We start from the raw sequence: 17,877 nt of genomic DNA, 5'->3' as shown, positions 1-17,877 counted from the left end.
TAGTAACTGACTTTTATTTGCTTAGCATTCATTTCTTTTTCAACCTTAGCAACAACCTTTAAGGAAGGTACTATTATTTTCCCCATGTTATGAATGAGAAAATGGAGGCTTGCAGAGTTTAAGCAGTTTCCCCAAGGTCGCTCTATAAGCAAATGGTAGACTTGGGACTTACACCCATACTGGCTTGATTCCAGGAGGTGGAGAACTATCTCTGATGCAGTATTGCATTCTGTCGGGAAGGTGGGGATGCTTGTTCATATACCTGGGAATCTTCCTACTTCTAACCACTGGTGCCATCCCAGGGTAGCCCCAGCTATCCAAGTCATGTCTGTGTTGGTTCCCGCCTACCTAGCTCAAGCCAGACTTTAATACAAATGTTCTTCCTTTTCCTTAATATAGCCAGCCACAGCTGGGTCTGGTCAGAGAAGTGATCACTGGGTCTTCTGGCTATGCTTATATATCTATGTGGATTTCTGGAAACATCAATGGCCAGTTTTCCTTTTTTGCAACCATTATTCACCCATATTAAATGATGAGGATACCCTAGGGTTCTTCTGTGGGGAAATAACAATAGCATCTCTTTAGTGAGCGTGCGTTTTATTTAGCAGGCATTGGGCAATAATCATGTGCATTCTCTCATTTATGATAATGAGGGAGATGCAACACCATCCCCACTTTATGGATAAGGAAACCAAGGCTCTGAGTGGTTAAAGTCACACAACCACACCAATACCTGGCAGGTCAAACCTAGATTTCTGACTCTAAAGCCTGTGCTGATTATCACCATGATAGTGTTATCTCTTTACCCCTCCCCGAGGGAAAAAATGTACCCTGTTGAATACGTGCCCAGGAATCTGTAATAATAAATATTCACTAACGTTATGTTTCCCGAGCTTGTCTCATGATAAGAATCACCTGGCTTTGGAGTGCCTGGGTGGCTTGGTGGGTTAAGCATCTGCCTTCGGCTGAGGTCTTGATCCCAGAGTCCTGGGGATCAGGATCGAACCCTGTGTTGTCATCGTCGTCGTCGTCGTCGTCATCGTTGTCCCTGCTCAGCGGGGAGTCTGCTTCTCCCTCTCCCTCCGCTGCTCCCCCTGCTTGAGCTCTCTCTCTGTCAAATAAATAAATTAAAAAAGAGAGAGAGAGCACGAGGGGTGGGGAGGAGCGGAGGGAGAGGGAGAAGCAGACTCCCCGCTGAGCAGGGAGCCCGATGTAGGACTCGATTCCAGGCCCCTGGGATCATGACCTGAGCTGAAGGCAGATGCTTAACTGACTGAGCCACCCAGACGCCCCCCCTCTCTCTCACTCACTCATTCTCTCAAATAAATTTTTTAAATTAAAAAAAAAAAAAAAGAATCACCTGGCTTGAAGGTTTAAAAAATATAGAATGTTAGGTTACTTCCTTGGAAATTCTGATTCCTTAGGTCCAGGATGGGGCCTAGGAATCTGATTCTTAATATGCATCTCAGAAGATTTTCACCACTGGGGCGCCTGAGTGGCTCAGTCTTAAGCGTCTGCCTTTGGCTCAGGTCATGATCTCAGGGTCCTGGGGTCCAGTCCCGCGTCAGGCTCCCTGCTCCACGGGGAGCCTGCTTCTCCCTCTCCCACTCCCCCTGCTTGTGTCCCCTCTCTCGCTGTGTCTCTCTGTCAAATAAATAAATAAAATCTTTAAAAAAAAAAAAAAAGATTTTTACCACCGGGCCACCGAGCCCCTTCCCGCGGCCATCAGCGCGTCGCCCGCCGCTGAGCCACCCCAGCCAGACCAGGCTGCACGGGTCCCCCGACCCCCCCAACCGGACGCACGGACCTCACGCCCGAACGCGGGCTGCACCCCGAAGGTGCTAACCTGGCCTGCTGGTGGCGGGCTGGGGCCCCCTCCCCCAAGAAAAGGTATTTTTTTGTTTTAACGGTTTGCATAACTTTTATTATTATTATACATAAATGAGCACCTACAGTTTAAAAAAAAAAAAAATCTTACCACCAAACAAGTTTGGAGAAAATGTTAGTCAATGCATATCTAGGGAGTGTTGGTTGACTTTTACCTGGGAAATGCCCAATTAAATCACAGACTTTCTATCTACTGGGGCTTCTACTCCAATCCTATCCTTTGAAATGAGGGCCTGTATAGAGGTGGGGAAGATCCAGGGCTGGAAGGCCAACTTCTGGGCAGAATTTCTCAGACAAGGATGAATCAAGAAGGGAATTTACACCTGACAGTTCTGTGCAAACCCAGCCACCCTGAGGCTACTTTTCTAAAGAATCTATTCTCAAAAAGTTAATTGCTTCGGCACTTTTGTACTTGTTCTTTTTTTAGATCCTAGTGATAATTTCATTTTTAAAATGCCAAATGGATGGCTAATGGAGGGACTTTTCCATATAGAGATTGAAAGAGTTTGGGAAATAAGAGCAACCCTCAAACTCACGACAGTAGTTGAGAAATTAGTGCCCGAGGACCTCAGGAAAATTGGGAGAAACTGGGTAGAGGTGAGAACAAAGCAGAATTGAGAATAGCTGTCCTTACTTTCTGTGATAGTTCCTGACGGTTCTTGTGTTGGCATCCTTCTGAGCTTCTCAATTTTTTTTTTCCTCCCTGGGATCTCCTGGTTCCACCTGAGTAAAACTGGGTTTCCAGAGTATTGTCCCTTTGCAGGGAGGGTGGGAACTATCCTCAGCAACAATGGGCCCAGCAGCTTGTGGGATGACCACGATGTTTGCATTTATCGTCAAGAAGGAAGCAACAGTGACATTCTCCCTGAGCAGACCCTCTGCTCCATGGCACAGTAGCCTAAGGATTTATTCAGTCTATCATGGCAGTGAGCTTGTGCTATTTGTAAAGAAAATTCTAGGGGGCTCTGGGTGGATCAGTTGGTTAAGCGTCTGCCTTCGATTCGGGTCATGATCCCAGGGTCCTAGGATCGAGCCCTGTTTCAGGTTCCCTGCTCAACTGGAAGCCTGCTTCTCCCTCTCCTCCCTGCTCGTGCGCTATCTCTGTCTCCCTCTCTCTCAAATAAATAAATAAAATCTTAAAAAAACAAAAGAGAAAATTCTACCCAAAGTTCAAAAATAAAAAAATTAAGCTCGACTCAAGCTGTTAATTTCATTCAATCAACCAAAAATTACTTTCAAATACCTAGGGTGGCACCTGGTGCTGGGCTGGACCCTGAGGGCGCGCAGAAGAACCTATGTGGTCCATACCCTGAGGAAATTTAAAAACTGGTAAGGAAGACAAAATGAACATACCTGAAACAATTAAAACGCCATTAAGCAAGATGGGTACTATTTAGAAAAAAGAAAAGAACAGTGTTGGCAAGTTGTGGAGAAATTGGAACCCTTTGGCACTGTTGGTGAGATTGTAAAACGGTGCAGCCACCGTGGGAAACGGCATGGAGGTTCCTCAAAAAGTTAAACACAGAATTATCATATGATCCAGCAATCCCAACTCTGGGTATATATCCAAAAGAATTGAAAGCAGGGTTTCAGAGAGATATTTGCACACTCATGTCATAGCAGTACTGTTCACGATAGCCAAGAGGGAGAAGCAACCCTAGTGTCCGTGGACAGATGAATGGATAAGCAAAATGTGGTCTATACACATAATGGAATACTACTCAGTCTTAAAAAGGAGGGAAGTCTTATCACATGCTACAGCATGGATGAACCTTGAGAACATTATAGTAAGTGAAATAAGCCAGTCAAAAAAACAAAAACAAAGGGGTGCCTGGGTGGCTCAGTTGGTTAAGCGACTGCCTTCGGCTCAGGTCTAGGTCCTGGAGTCCCTGGATCGAGTCCCGCATCAGGCTCCCTGCTGGGCAGGGAGTCTGCTTCTCCCTCTAACCCTCCTCCCTCTCATGCTCTCTGTCTCTCATTCTCTCTCTCTCAAATAAATAAATAAATAAATCTTTAAAAACAAAAACAAAAACAAATACTACATGATTCTACATATCTTTAGATATAGAGGTTTCCAAAGTAGTCAGATTCCTACATCGAAACGGAGAATGGGAGTTACCAGGGGATAGGAGGAGGGGGAAATGGGAAGTTGTTGTTTAATGGGTATAAAGCTTCAGTTTTGCAAGATGAAGTTCTGGAAATCAGTTGCACCACAAGGAGAATATACTTAAGACCATTGAACTATAATACACTTAAAAATTAAGATGGTAAGTTTTATGTGTGTTTTTATCATAATTAAAAAAAAAAAAATTACAGGGTGCCTGGGTGGCTCATTCAGTTAAGCATCTGCCTTTAGCTCAGGTCATGATCCTGCGGTCCTGGGATCGAGTCCCTGCATCTGGCTTCCTGCTCAGGGGTGAGTCTGCTTCTCCCTCTGCCCCTGCTCCCCCACCCACCCCACCCCCCGCTCGTGCCTGCGCGTGCGCACGCTCTCTCTCTTGCTCGCTTTCTATCTCGCAAAAAATAAATAAAATCTTTTAGGGGTGCTTGGTGGCTCAGTCGTTAAGCGTCTGCCTTCAGCTCGGGTCATGATCCCAGGCTCCTGGGATCCAGCCCCGCATGGGGCTCCCTGATCAGCGGGAAGCCTGCTTCTCCCTCTCCCCCTCCCCTGCTTGTGTTCCGTCTCTTGCTGTCTCTCTCCCTGTCAAAGAAATAAATAAAAATCTTTAAAAAAAATAAATAAATAAAATCTTTTAAAAATTACAAAATAAATTTAAATAAAAATAAAAAACAAAATAAAATAAATTACATTAAACACTCTGACCACTGACCAAAATTGCAGTAAAAACAGAGAACAGACACACCGAAGTTAGAGATTTCCTAGGCCTGAACAAATCCTAAAGGATGTGTCATGTTGGATTGGTAGAGCGCGGGGAGGAAAAAAGAAGTTCCAAACAAGGGTCCTGGAAGATGACAGAAGCTGGAATAAACATTGTATAAATTCTGGAGAGTAAATTTTATATGTTCTTAACTGCAGGGGTGTGTGTGTGTGTGTACATATGTACACATGGATACAATCAGTGAGAAATCTGGCGCAATTAGGAAGAGTTTACACTGAAGAGTAGTGAGAACGAAGTAGAGCTAGGAAGGATGAGGTCTGATTGTAAGAGGTCTTAAAAGCCAGGTGGAAGTCTGGACTTGATACCATAGACTCCAGGAAGGCACTCTTGGTTCTTTTCTTTTTTCTTTTTTGAGAGAAAGAGAGAGAGTGTGAGGTGGGGAGGGGCAGAGGGAGAGAATCCCAAGCACACTCCAAGCCCAAGTGGGGCTCAATCTCACGACCCTTAGGTCATGACCCTGAGATGATGACCTGAGCCGAAACCAAGAGTTGGACGCTTAACCAACTGAGCCACCCAGGCGCCCAAGGCACTATAGGTTCTTAAACAAGGATGTGTATAAGGTTTCTAGTAAAGCTGAAAATTCCTACCGGTCTCAACTGAAATAAAAGAAGCAAAAGAGAGTGATTTGGATTATATCTGGGCTTGGGCTGGAGGGAATGGGGGAAAGATAACCCCCCCAGGGCTGGGTGCCAGAACGGGAGGGAGAATTGAAATGAAAGGACAGCAGAGGGGAAGTAACAATGCAAGGGAAGAGAGGAAAGCTACAGCTGCCTCCTCATTCTTGGTCTTCAGGAGCTTTTGTTTTTCCAAACTTGCAAAGTCATCTGTTTTGTTTTAGAAAGAGCCTTAGAAAGTTCCTTTCAAGAGCTGTACCATGAAATCCATATTTGATGGTCAATACAATAGTCTCATGGGTTAGAGTGGGAAGAATGAGGGTAGAGAGCCCCAGCGCCCAATCCCAGTGGCACCTGCCAAGTACAAAGGCCCTATCTTGGAGCATTAGCTGAGAGCTTTATCTTGAGGAAGAGGGTGACTGCCCATGGTGAGGGCTGTGGTTTCAGAGTCAGAGAATGGTGTCCCATTCCCAGCTTGGTTGCTGACTCCATCTATTCACTGGGGTGAATCACTTCCCTCCATAGGTCTGTGTTTTTTCCACCTGCTTTCACAGAAGACAGAAAAGACCAAAAGAAAAAGAAATGTACATCAGGCAACTAATTTGAGCAAAGAGGTAAGGCCTGGGCTCTAGGAAAGCTCGGGATGTACATCCACCGGGGCGGGGGGGGGGGGGGGCAGGTTTGATGTGCTCTGCTCTTGACATCAGAAGTCCACAGAGAAGACGTAAGTATTAAACAATACAAACAAATGTTGCCCCAGAGAGTCTGGGTTCTGGGAACATGAACTGGGAATCCCAACCAAAATTCCAGGTCTCCAAGTTCCCCTCAAGGAGTCATGAGCTTATGCAGGAGGTGAATCACCACACCCAGGATCTGTCTTGGAGACCTAAACCACCGAATATGAGCCCCAGCAAAGGAAAGGACTCAATTCAAATAGCTTGGGGGTTGTAACTAGAATATAAGCCATTCCCTTGGGTCCAAATGAGACCAAGAAACAATTTTGCCCAAAGATCTGGATGCTATTATAGTTCTGAGGTCAGTGGCAGGTCAAAGCCATAAAGTCAGTCCCCGTGGAGTCCTATGGTCTCTGGCCTGGAAGACTACATGAATAAAAGAATTCAGAACACTGTGGGCCTAAAGATAGCGAATTTGTATTCCTCCCAAAGCCTATATTATTTCACAGTCCAACTCTCCATAAGCAAAAGGCGGAGAGATGGGCAGCAGCTTGTCAGAGTCCAGAAGAAAGACCAGAGGGTACATGGAGAAAAATGCATGTTGGCTGCTCATTAGCAATGGTGGTCTCTCTGCTACAGGGAAATGCTAATCCTCACAGCCAGGGAAGGTTCAAGGGGAGCCCAGGGGGAGGAGTGGACCTTGGAAATCTGGAATACTTGAAACACTGTGTTCAAAAGGGATTTCACATACCACTTTGTACCCATTAGGACGGCTGTTACCCCAAAAAAGTAGAAAATAACAAGTGTTGGCAAGGATGTAGAGAAATTAAAACCCTTGTGTGTTGCTGGTAGGAATGTAAAATGGTGCGGCCACTATGAAAAACAGTTTGGCAGGTCCTCAAAATGTTAAACATAGAATTACCATATGATTGAGCCATTCCACTCCCAGGTATATACCCAAAAGAATTGAAAGCAGGGCCTCAAACAGATATTTGTACACCATGGTCACAGCAGCATTATTTACAATAGGTGAAGCCAAAAGGTGAAGCAACCCAACTGTCCACCGACAGATGAATGGGTAAACAAAGTATGGCATATACATAGAAGGGAGTATTATTCAGCCTTAAAAAGGAATGGAATTCTGATACATCCTACAACATGAATGAAACTTGAAAACGTATTTAGGGGCTCCTGGGTGGCTCAGTCGGTTAAGCGGCTGCCTTCGGCTCAGGTCATGATCCCGGGGTCCTGGGATCAAGCCCCGCATCGGGCTCCCCACTCGGCCGGGAGCCTGCTTCTTCCTCTCCCTCTACCTGCCTCTATGCCTACTTGTGCTCTCTCTCTATCTCTCTGTCAAATAAATAAATAAAATCTTAAAAAAAGAAAACATTGTATTTAGTGAAATAAGCCAGACACAGAGGCCACATATCATATGATTCCACTTCTGGGAGGTACTTAAAATAGGAAATTTCACATAGACAGAAAGTAGAGTAGAGGTTAACAGAGTTGAGGGGAGAAGGAATGGAGAGTTATTGTTTAACGGGTACAGAGTTTCTATTTGGAAGGTTGAAAAAGTTCTAAAAATGAGTGGTGATGGTGGTTGTATGACAAAGTGCTTAAAAAGTTAAGTATTGTGTATATTTCACTATAATAAAAATTAAGTAATTAATATTTTTAAATGGCTAAAATGGTCAATTTTACGTTATGTATATTTTACTAAAAAAAGATTGCCAAAAAAGAGGGGGACACAGGGATCTACCGGGCACTAAGAATAAGATTCAGAGAAAGAGGACATGGGAAGGTGGCTGCAATGATATTCAGAGTTAGGAGCTGAGACTGGGATGGAAACAAAGAGCCTGCCCATAAAGGAAAAGGATAAAGTGTAAGAGTCAGAGATGAAAGAAGAGAAGTTGACCAAAATGGAGCCCTGTTAGGGAATAGGGCTGAGTATGGTGGAAGAAATGGGGATTGGCAGGTCTAATTTTTTAAATGAGTCTGAAGTCTGGGTCTTTTCTTTGGCAGGCACGTGGATTTCCATGTTTAACCACTGCAGGGCTTGTGGTGGATGCTTCCGGGACCTTCATCCACTCTGCAGTGGTCATCTGGCTGTTACCCTCTGAGGCTTCCTGTCTCCTTGTAGAGCTGACAGACACCACAGTGAGTCAGTTCTACCAAGACTTGACTCATTTTTGACCCAGTTTTGGTGATCAAACACAAAATCCTGGAATTTGGCACTATGGCTCAAAAGGTATGGGGGGTACATGGTTGCAAGACCAGGTTCCTAGCTGCCCCCTGTTGCCAAACCATTTCTTTGTAAAGGTTGAAGTGAACTACATTTAAAGATTTTATTATTTTTAAGTAATTTCTCCTCCCAACATGGGGCTTGAACTTACAACCCTAAGATCAAGAGTCGCATGCTCCGCCAACTGAGCCAGCCAGGCACCCCGGAAGTGAAATACATTTAAAATCAGAGAGACTTGAGTCCAAATTCTGGCTTGCTTCTAACTAGCTATGTGACCTTGAGCAAATTACTTAACCTCTGAAAGCCATGGTTTTGTCACTTGTAAAATGGAGCTAAGGAGCTCTGCAGCCTTGTGATGGGGATTAGATGAGATAATGTATGAAGAGCTTCTCAGCACTTTGCTTGTCACAAAGAAATTGCCCAGTAAGTTAAGGTTATTATTATTATGACTACTATTAGTACCCCGAGGTCTTTGATTATCTAGGATTGCTTTGCCACAAAGGCAATGAAGACTATATCTGGAGAGTCAGTAACCCAGACTCCTATAGCCCTGGATTTAGAGCAGGAAGACCTGAATCTGATCTGGGATCCCCAGTTTACTAACTGTGTGACCTTGGGCATTTTCCACCCTCTTGGTTTCCTTGTTTGTAAAATGGGGTTACATAGAGTTGTTAATTTCAAATTAAATACTACAGGTAAAGGCTTCATAAATAACAACCACCACCAAAAAACCAAAAGGATGTATACTATACTCAGGATCAGAAGCAAGCTATGTCTGGGCCAAGGTTAAGGTCAAGGTGGGAATCAAGGTTGGGATCAGCACAAGAGCTATAAAAACAACTATGATAGAGATCAGTGCTGGCACTGGGGTCAAAACAAACTTTTGGGCTAAAATAGGGAGGGAGTCATGAGCAGGATCACAGTAGGGGGTTGGGTGGAGTTTTTAGTTTGGCCTAGGAATCCACGCCAGATGGTGCACACTGTCTGAGCCCTGAGCGATACAGCAGTTCTGTGCGGTGACTCAGAGGCGGCTGCACTCCCTGGGATAAGGCTCTAATCCAGAGAATTTGGTTTGGGGGAAAGTAGAGTACAGGACTTAACAAATCCTGAGAGACTTACAGAAGAGTAGGCCTTTAGGCAGATAGTCCAATTGTAGTAGTTCAGCGACCTCATCTCCTTCATCCTTCTCCCTGCAACCTGGTAAGTAGGTAAGTCATATTAAGTATCATCCCATTTCCAGCTCTGATCATCCCTCCCCCATTACCCATCTTCCATCATCCACCACCTACCCATCATCATCCATTCAACAAAGATTTATTGAATACTTCCTATGTGGCCAGCACTTTGCCGGACCCTGGGGATCCAGTAATGGATGGAGGCAAGCATGTTGTCTGTCCTCATGGAGCTTCAGTCTAGAGGGAGAGAGAGATAATGCAGCTGATTTCCACCTTCTACATTTGTGTGCATTAGTGGGTGGTGGCAGATTCTAAAATCAGTACATGAGGCAAAGATTGCAAAATTATTCTTGAAAATACCTTACATTGCCAGGACCTTGGCATTTAGAAGCACGAAAGCCAAGAAATAACATCTATTTCTCTTTCTCTTTGCACCTTGGGTGTCACCCTGAGATAGTAAATGTCAAGATCTGGCTTTAATGGTGGAGTGTGCTTTTAAATGAAGGAATTTCTTTGTTTCTTGCTCTTTCAGCTGAGTGTGGATAGTTGGGTTTGCATAAGTTAACTTCATTAATGATGGGACTCCAGTGTAAATACAAATTACACCAATATGTATGTAATTATTATAAATATGTAGAGGAGGAATAAGGTACACTGTGAATATGTACAGTGGAGGGATGTAGCCTAGTAAGGGGTAGATGAGTGAATGATATGGAAGGCTTCACTGAGGAGGTGACATTTAAGCTGAGTCCCAAAGGGTGAATATGAGTTAGCATGTCATAAAGGGAAAGAAAGAACTTTCCAGGCAGGGGTATTGACCTGAGGCAGAAAGGAGCTCAGTGCATCTTAGGAACTGAAAGCCAATTAGGTTGATGTTGAAGAGATAACAAAGGGCTTCCCCAAGTCAGCCCCCAAAGTGAGGACCTATTCTACATGCTCTGATGCAGTGTATATAACAGCACGGAGGTAAGGTGGTCTGAGACTCAGAAAATTAAATAATTCAGAGTACAGGTCTAGAGAAACAAAGTCATCAGTCAACATCTTTTGGAATCACTGGGTGAGCTGCCCTGTGAGATGCAAAGAAAAATAAGAAACAAGTTATTGGAAACAGGGACAGTGGGATTCATAGCTATAGCTCTGAAAGAGCGTATACATAGACACAAACCAGGGGTCACAAATGCAAACACCCCAGAGGCGAAGTAAGTAATGTAAAGAGTAAAGCGGGTGGAATGTCGGACAATGTGGGGGAGGGAGTGTGAGGGCTAATGCAGACCAAGAGCTCTTGTCTTGTTTAAAGGGGTACCTGCCATTCAGCTCCTGCTAATTGTTTCCAAGTAAGAACTGAGGACCAGTTTTTGCTCAATCTTCCATATTGTAGCAGATGCCGTCAGTTCCAGCTTCTTCTGGCCTTTGGAACCCACTCTTCTCTACTGTACCACAAGCTGGATGCTCCTTATGAATTAACACCACCATTGCCCCTCCCCACCCCACCCCCCACTCTGTAGCAGCTCCCAGCCAGTGACTGCAGGGTTTGGTGAATAAATATGTTAATGCCTTTGCCTCTTGGAGGAGATAACTTTGAGACATGTGTCCTACACTGTTTCTCGGAGTTCCCCAGGAGAATTAAGCTCCAGATGTCCAGATGGTAATTTCCTTGGTCACCTTACGCTTATCTCTTACCTTCCCTGTCCCACTCCCTAACTGGAGTTTCCTAGGATCACCTTCCCAATAAACTACTTGCAACTGAAGACTTGTTCTGGAAGAAACCAACCTAGGACACAAAAGGTTAAGAAATATTTGAAATCTGGATTTTTTTTAAAAGATTTATTTATTTATTTTAGAGAGAGAGAGAGCATGAGCAGGAGGGCAGAGGGAGAGGGAGAAAGAATACCAGGCAGACTCCTTGCTGAGCACAGAGCCTCACGCAGGGCTCATTCTCATGACCCTGAGATCATGACCTGAGCCGAAACCAAGAGTCGGATGCTTAGCCGACTGAGCCACCCAGGCGCCCTGAAATCTGGATCGTTTTGTGTTAAAACTTCCCAATTGAAGTTGGGCAAGTCAACAAAAGCAGGTTGAAGGGCTAGATTTAGCCAACAGACCATCAGTTTGGGATTCCTGACATAAACTAAGACTTCATCTTTCTTTCAACAATCACCCAGGAAAGGAATACGTTGGCTAGAGTAAAGTGCTTCGGACTGAGTTGGACGAGAAAGTTCTAAGGGTGAGACTCAGGGCTGCATGAAAATGATTGCTTCAAATATGGGGAATCAGGGAGTTCTCAGCTCCTGCCCATGGCTCCCTGCATGCCTCCTCCTTTGAATACACCAAGGCCCCAGGCAAAGTCGGAGAGCAGAGGCAGGCCCGGCAGCTGCCTATACCAAACTGGTTCTGCAGAAGAGGGGCAAGCCAGGGCCTGCTGGCTGCAGGGTCCTCAGAATCTGCCACTCCCGGTTCCCAGTCAGGAGCCCTTCCCGGGACCACAAGACAGCTTGCCTTTCTGCATGATCTTAGCCCAGCTTGCCTCTCAGTGCAGGGAGAGGCCCCAAGAGTGTGTGTATGTGAGGAGCCAGCTGGGGGGAGCCGTGAGCCCCCACCCCTGGCACCTCTAGCCAAGCCAACTTTCTAGGTAGTCATCCAACTCAGCCATCTAAAGTGCTGACAGGAGGCACTGTCATCCTCTGTTGCAGAGAGGAAGACACACCAGGCTCTGGAAGGTTGAGGGCTGCACCTGGCCAGGATGCCCAGACCGGCCCACGGGTGACAGGCAACACCTTGTGCCCCAAGCTGTCTCCAGCGGTGTTTGCAGAGCCTGGGCTATTTTAGGTTCCTTTGTCATCACTGCAGGCAAACTGGACTGGAGGAGTCTGATTAGAAGGGAAAGAACCAGTTTAACAGAGCTGGGCTGGTGGAGGCTGCTTCCCTAAGTTGGCACCATAGCACCCGGCAGAAAAGCCTGTGTCGCTGCTTCTGAGGCTCAGGACTGGGTTAGGATTTCAGCACTGGCTTTAGAGCAACTTGTCAGACAAAAGAGGCAAAGAGGAGGACTTTGAGGTTCAAGGGCCAGCAGCTGGAATTCCCGTCTTAGGAATAACCACGACAATAATACCTTATTATAAACATCCTGTAAAGTATTGAAGTTCTCTTCATAGAGGTGATCTTATTTGATCCTTACTGCAGTCCTATGGGGCAAGCAGGTATTACCCGTCTCACCTTAAATATAAGGAATCTAAAAGCTCACCAAAGTCAAAGTGACTTGCTCAAGGTCACAGTCTTAGGAAAGTGACAATGGCAGGGCCTGAATCAATCTCAGCGGGGGGGGGGGGGGGGGGGGGCGGGGAACCTAGATTTGCACATCTAGAGGTCTTTGAAGGAAAAGGGAGACTCCAGGAGACAGGGGGAGCCCTGGCCTTCTGCTGGTGGCCCCAGGAAATGTGGTGCTTCATGGATCAGTGGCTGAGGAGTGGACCCACCCACAGAGCCTGTTGGTGGTCTGCACTACAGGGCAATCACAGCAGGCCTCAGGGCAGCTTCATCTCCTCTCTTAGCTGGTGGGTAAGAAGGGTTTTTCTGTTCCCCTCATGCCGCCCCCTGAGTCAGCTCTCTGGCATTGCCCTGGCACGTCCTGGGCCCCACGCCCAGGCAGTGAGGAGGTGCTGGCCGATTGCCTGGGGAATGCTGCTGTCTTAACTCCAGCCAAGTCCTAGTTAAGACCCCTTCCCAGAGGCAGCTCAACAATGGCTGCATTGGGAGCTTTGACTTGTAGGCACGGGCTACGTCTTCCTCATCCCTTGGACTTCCTGGCATAGGTGGCATTGGGCACACGCCTTTACCTAAGGGCTGCAACCTAGGAGGGGATGCAGGGACCAAATACATTTTATAGACTGGCTGAGCCAGGCTGCTACCCCAGAGCCCTGCTTGGGTTTCTGGTCACATCCAAATAGCAAGGGAGGGAGTTGCTTTTGGACAGAAAAGGGGAAAAGAGAGCCAAGACTCTAGCCTGAAGCTGCCTCAGCTGTTTCTAGGGCTCTGACTCAGAAGCTGCTTCTCAGGAATGTTGAGCACATGGGCCTCTGAGCCCCTTGTCCAGGCACAGTGGAATGAACAGCTGGGGCGTGGGGGATGTTTTATTCTCCCCTCTGTTCTCTGAGGATATCTCTCCCAGAGAAACCCTACCAGGTTAGATTGAGGACTCATCCTGGAAGGCCCTGGCCTCCTTGTCCAGGAAGGAAGCCTCCCCAGACCACATCAGCCCAAGGGATCGACCCCAGTGATGAGTGTCTGCAGCTACCAATTTGTGCTTGTCAAACTGCTGCCTTGCGTGGGTGTCTGTGTTCCCCCTCTTTTTAATTATCTGATCTCCCTAACTATTGCAACTTCATGTTCCAACATGAAGTCAACGTGTTGACTTCAAGCTTCTGGGTAAAAACGGATAATCTAAACATAACCTTCATTTGATAAAAACATTGATTGACAGATAATCTGAGAAAAGGGATCAAAGAAAAGAAGGAAGCAATGAAAAATCAGTGAGAAAACCAGCAGTCTGGGTCACACCCCCAAATCTGGGGACTCTCCTTTCCTTCCCAAGCAAAGCCCCCAGGCCACTTGGAAAAAGGAGAGAAGAAAAGCTCTGGAGAGGTGGCCTGGCACTTCCTTGCCCCCAGCACCCACCCCAACCCCAAACACCCTCAGATCTGCCAAGGGCCACTGGGAACCCTTCAACCTTGAGAGAGGAGGGGGCTCCACAGTGATTCTCCAAATGTAGACAAAGGTTCTTTTCTCTGCCTCTCACCTTTATTTATTTTATTTCTCTAAAGCAGGTAGATATCCCATGGGATAATCCACACCAAAATGAGACCCAAGGAGAACTAACCCTGGAACAGAAATTATGTTAGCAGCTTATCACACAATACAGTATTTTTAGGCTTGTCTGCGTACCTCCTTAGATCATAAGAGCTGGGAGGGCAGGAACAGAGTCTGTCTTGTTCACCAAGCTAGTCCCAGAGTCTAGCACGCTATGTGGTACACAGCCGGCGCTCAGTAGGGTGCTCCATGCATGTTTGTTGATTTGGCTAATTGAGGGGCATCTGGAGCCTGCCAGCATACTCCTGCTATCAAAGGGCCATCAGCAGCTTTTATTCTAGAGCTAACTCATTCCAGGTCCGGGAATCTGATGATCTATTGGGAGGAACTGGAGCCAGGTACACTGATAGGCTGTCTCTGGGGCCCTGGGCTCTGGGACAGACTTGGGGTTGGAAATGACTCCTGGGGTGGGGTCTGCTGAGGAATCCACAGCCCTGATGTCTCTCTAAACCCGGGCCTACTGCGGCCTCTAGTGGACAAGCTGAATCACTGCCCTTTTGGGGGGGGGGTGGAGGTCCAGCTCCCTCACCTCTTTGCCCCCAGGATCTTCAGGTTCTCCACCTGTGGGCCCAGGGTCAAGAGCATACACGATGGCACCACCAGCAAGATAATGAACCATATCATAACAATAGATCAGACATGGAACAGACCAATCCATTAAAAAGCACCCATTATGTCCAGTACATAGTAGTCTAATAAAAGCATGAGGAGGGGGAAGAGGGAGATATGGGAATAGGCAAGGATTCAGCCCTGAAGAAACCTATGTTCTAACTGATAAGGCAAAACTAAAATTAAAATAAGCAAACAGCGAGCCTGTAATCAGGTGCCAAACATTTCAAGAGCTGAGTTCAGAGGATTAGTTTAACTTCTCTGTGCCTCAGTTTTCTCATCTGTAAAACGGGGATATAAAATTTACCTTGCAGAGTTGTATGAAGATTATAATAAGATGATGAAGAGGGAATGTGGCATTATGTTTCTTGCTGTTACTCAAGTAATCTATGTTCATCATAAAAAAATTTAGAAAGCACACTTAAGGAAGAGGAAAAAGTTCACACTGATACCACAATCAGAGATAAGTACTATTAATCTAACGACGTACAGTCTTCATGTGTTAAGCATGTCTGTAGAAGCAGGGACATTCTGGGAGTGGCATGAAATCACAAAACCAACTAGGATTACAGAGGATCTAGAAAGTTATACATGAGCATTCGTATTTAATTCTGAAGGAAACAGCATTTCAGCAAAGGCGTGACCTACTGAAAGCAACATTATTTCCTGCAGATCTCTACATATATGTTCATCTTAGCAGAGGACCTTCCCTGATTATCCTATATTAAATACCTCTATCCACTTACCTCACTTTGATTTCCTTCACAGCGTTTATCACCACCTGATGTATTCAATATTTATTTGTTCATAGTTTGTCCCTCTCACTAGCAGGTAGGCTTCCTGAGGGCAAGGACAGCATCTATTCTGTCCACTGCTCTACCCCCAGCACTGAGATAGTGCCTGAAAAAAGTAGGTGTTCAACCAATATTTCTAAAAAGAAAGCACGAGAAAGAAAAGTGAAGTATAAAATAGAGTTGGCAAAGGTAGGAGAGTTACTGCATAACTCTGGAGGGTGAGGTAGGACAAGTCTAAGGTGGTGGGAGGAAAATGCAGAAGAAGGAATGGGCACAAAGACATTTAAAGAGGAAAATATGATGGTGTTGGTTCCTGATGACACACAGGATGGTAATAATAATAACTACCATTTATTTAGCATCAGGAAGTGAGCCATTAACCTACAAATATTATCAGTAAATTATTATAACAACCCTATAGTGAACATTAAGACATCTTTCTTTTACCAATGAGGAACATGAAGCTCAGGGAGTTCAAGTAACTTGCCCAAGGTCACACAACTAGGGAGTGGCAGAATTGAAACCCAGCTCTGTCCTTTAAGTGAGATAAGGGATGAGTCAAAGTTGACTTAGAGATTCTGAACATAGGTTCATTGGCAGGAGAGTCATGTCACTGTCAGAGCCAAAGGAACTGGAAAAAAAAACTGGACAAAGCAAGAGAAGCAATTATAATAGTTAATATTTATTGAGCCCTTGATATGCAAGGCACTGTTTTACTTTTCTCATGTACTAATCATGTACTCCTCATAAACCCCTATGAGGTGAGTGCTATTATTATCCCTATTTTATAGATGAGAAAACTGAGGCACAGAGAAGTCATAAAATGTGCAGACTCCCATAGTTAGTAAGAGGCCAGGAGTTGGCTTCATTGTTCTTAACCACCATGTTATACTGCCTCTCAATCCAATTAATTTGGATTTGGATCATGTTGGATTGGGGGGGATAGCAGGACATTCAAGTGGGACCATCTGGTAAGTAAGTAATCATCTCTAGCCAAGGTCTGGGATCTAAGAGCCTCTGGACCTGGTCTGGTCAGAAAGTTGGACGTTTGTCCTTCCCAAAGCCTATCCCTGCCCAGCCCAGAGCCAAATACTATTAATATCTGGCTGGTCCCCAGACTTATGTCCTTTTCCTCCCCTCCACCCTCCCCTCCAGCTCACCTGACCACCCAGTTTCCCATACACCTGCCAAGTCCTCAGGATCTCAGGGCCTGACTCACACTCTCTTCTCTACCAGCAATGACCCCTCACCTACAACTCCATCTGCCAACATCCTTCCCCTCCTTTCATCTCCTCCAGTTTTTCCAATTGTTCCAACATGATCTGCTTGCTCCCCCATTAAAAGTCCCATAGTATTTTGCTTTTACCCTCCGTGCATTTACTGAGTACCTACTATACCCTGGGCACTTGAGAGGATACCAGGACAAACATAAACAGACACAGACCCTACCCTCGTGAAGTCTGTAATCACACAAACACATGTAAGATTACACTTGGGATAAGTGCTTTGAAGAGGTGGTGGATGGAACTTTGGGAGGCTGTGATTCAGGGACCTGATCTGGTTGAGAGGCCAGGAAAAGCTACTCGGAGAAAGTGACACCTGAACAGAGAACTGAGCTTAGGCAAGGGGACGGAAATGTGATTCAGGCAGCCATTTGTACTCTGGTACTAATCTTTTGTTGTATCATTGTTTTATTATCGTGCTTATCTTCTTTCCTCCAGTGAGTAAAGCTCCTTTAGGCAGGGCCTATTTCTGGCCCATCTTTTTATCCCCTATAAGAGTTAGGACTGATGTTTACCCAGGGCAGTGAGACTGTTGTCTAAATGGACGGAGGGGACATTGGCTCCCTCTGCAGAACCCCTCAGCACAACACCCCCAGAGCCCCAAGAGCGCTAAGGGGTCACCCTGAGCCCACCTCCAGCACCCTCCTTTGTGGTAAACAAGGGACCAGCGTCACTTCCAGCTTCAGGCCCATTTTTATGTCCGCCCTTGATGAAGGTATCTTCTGGCATTAAGCTGGGGTTTCAGGTGTCCGGCCTTTGAGAGCATGGAGGCAGCCTGTGACCCACAGTTTGGAAGGAGCACCAGGGGGATTGTACCAGGACAGTGGGGTTTACTG

At 45.9% G+C, this 17,877-nt stretch overlaps 1 long non-coding RNA gene across 1 annotated transcript; it reads right to left on the bottom strand.

Annotated features, from left to right (window-relative positions):
• Positions 1–9,087: 9,087 nt before the first annotated feature.
• LOC118020407 lies at positions 9,088–11,249 on the bottom strand. The gene is made up of 3 exons (XR_004681853.1): positions 10,796–11,249; positions 9,607–9,729; positions 9,088–9,514 (listed from the first exon to the last, which is right to left on the bottom strand). It is a non-coding gene; the product is annotated as an uncharacterized LOC118020407 (long non-coding RNA).
• Positions 11,250–17,877: the final 6,628 nt, after the last annotated feature.

This window comes from Mirounga leonina, unplaced genomic scaffold (assembly GCF_011800145.1).
Source record: "Mirounga leonina isolate KUSES-001 unplaced genomic scaffold, KU_Mleo_1.0 Mir_114, whole genome shotgun sequence".
Taxonomy (NCBI): domain Eukaryota; kingdom Metazoa; phylum Chordata; class Mammalia; order Carnivora; family Phocidae; genus Mirounga; species Mirounga leonina.
This window is presented reverse-complemented; position numbering and strand designations above follow the sequence as displayed.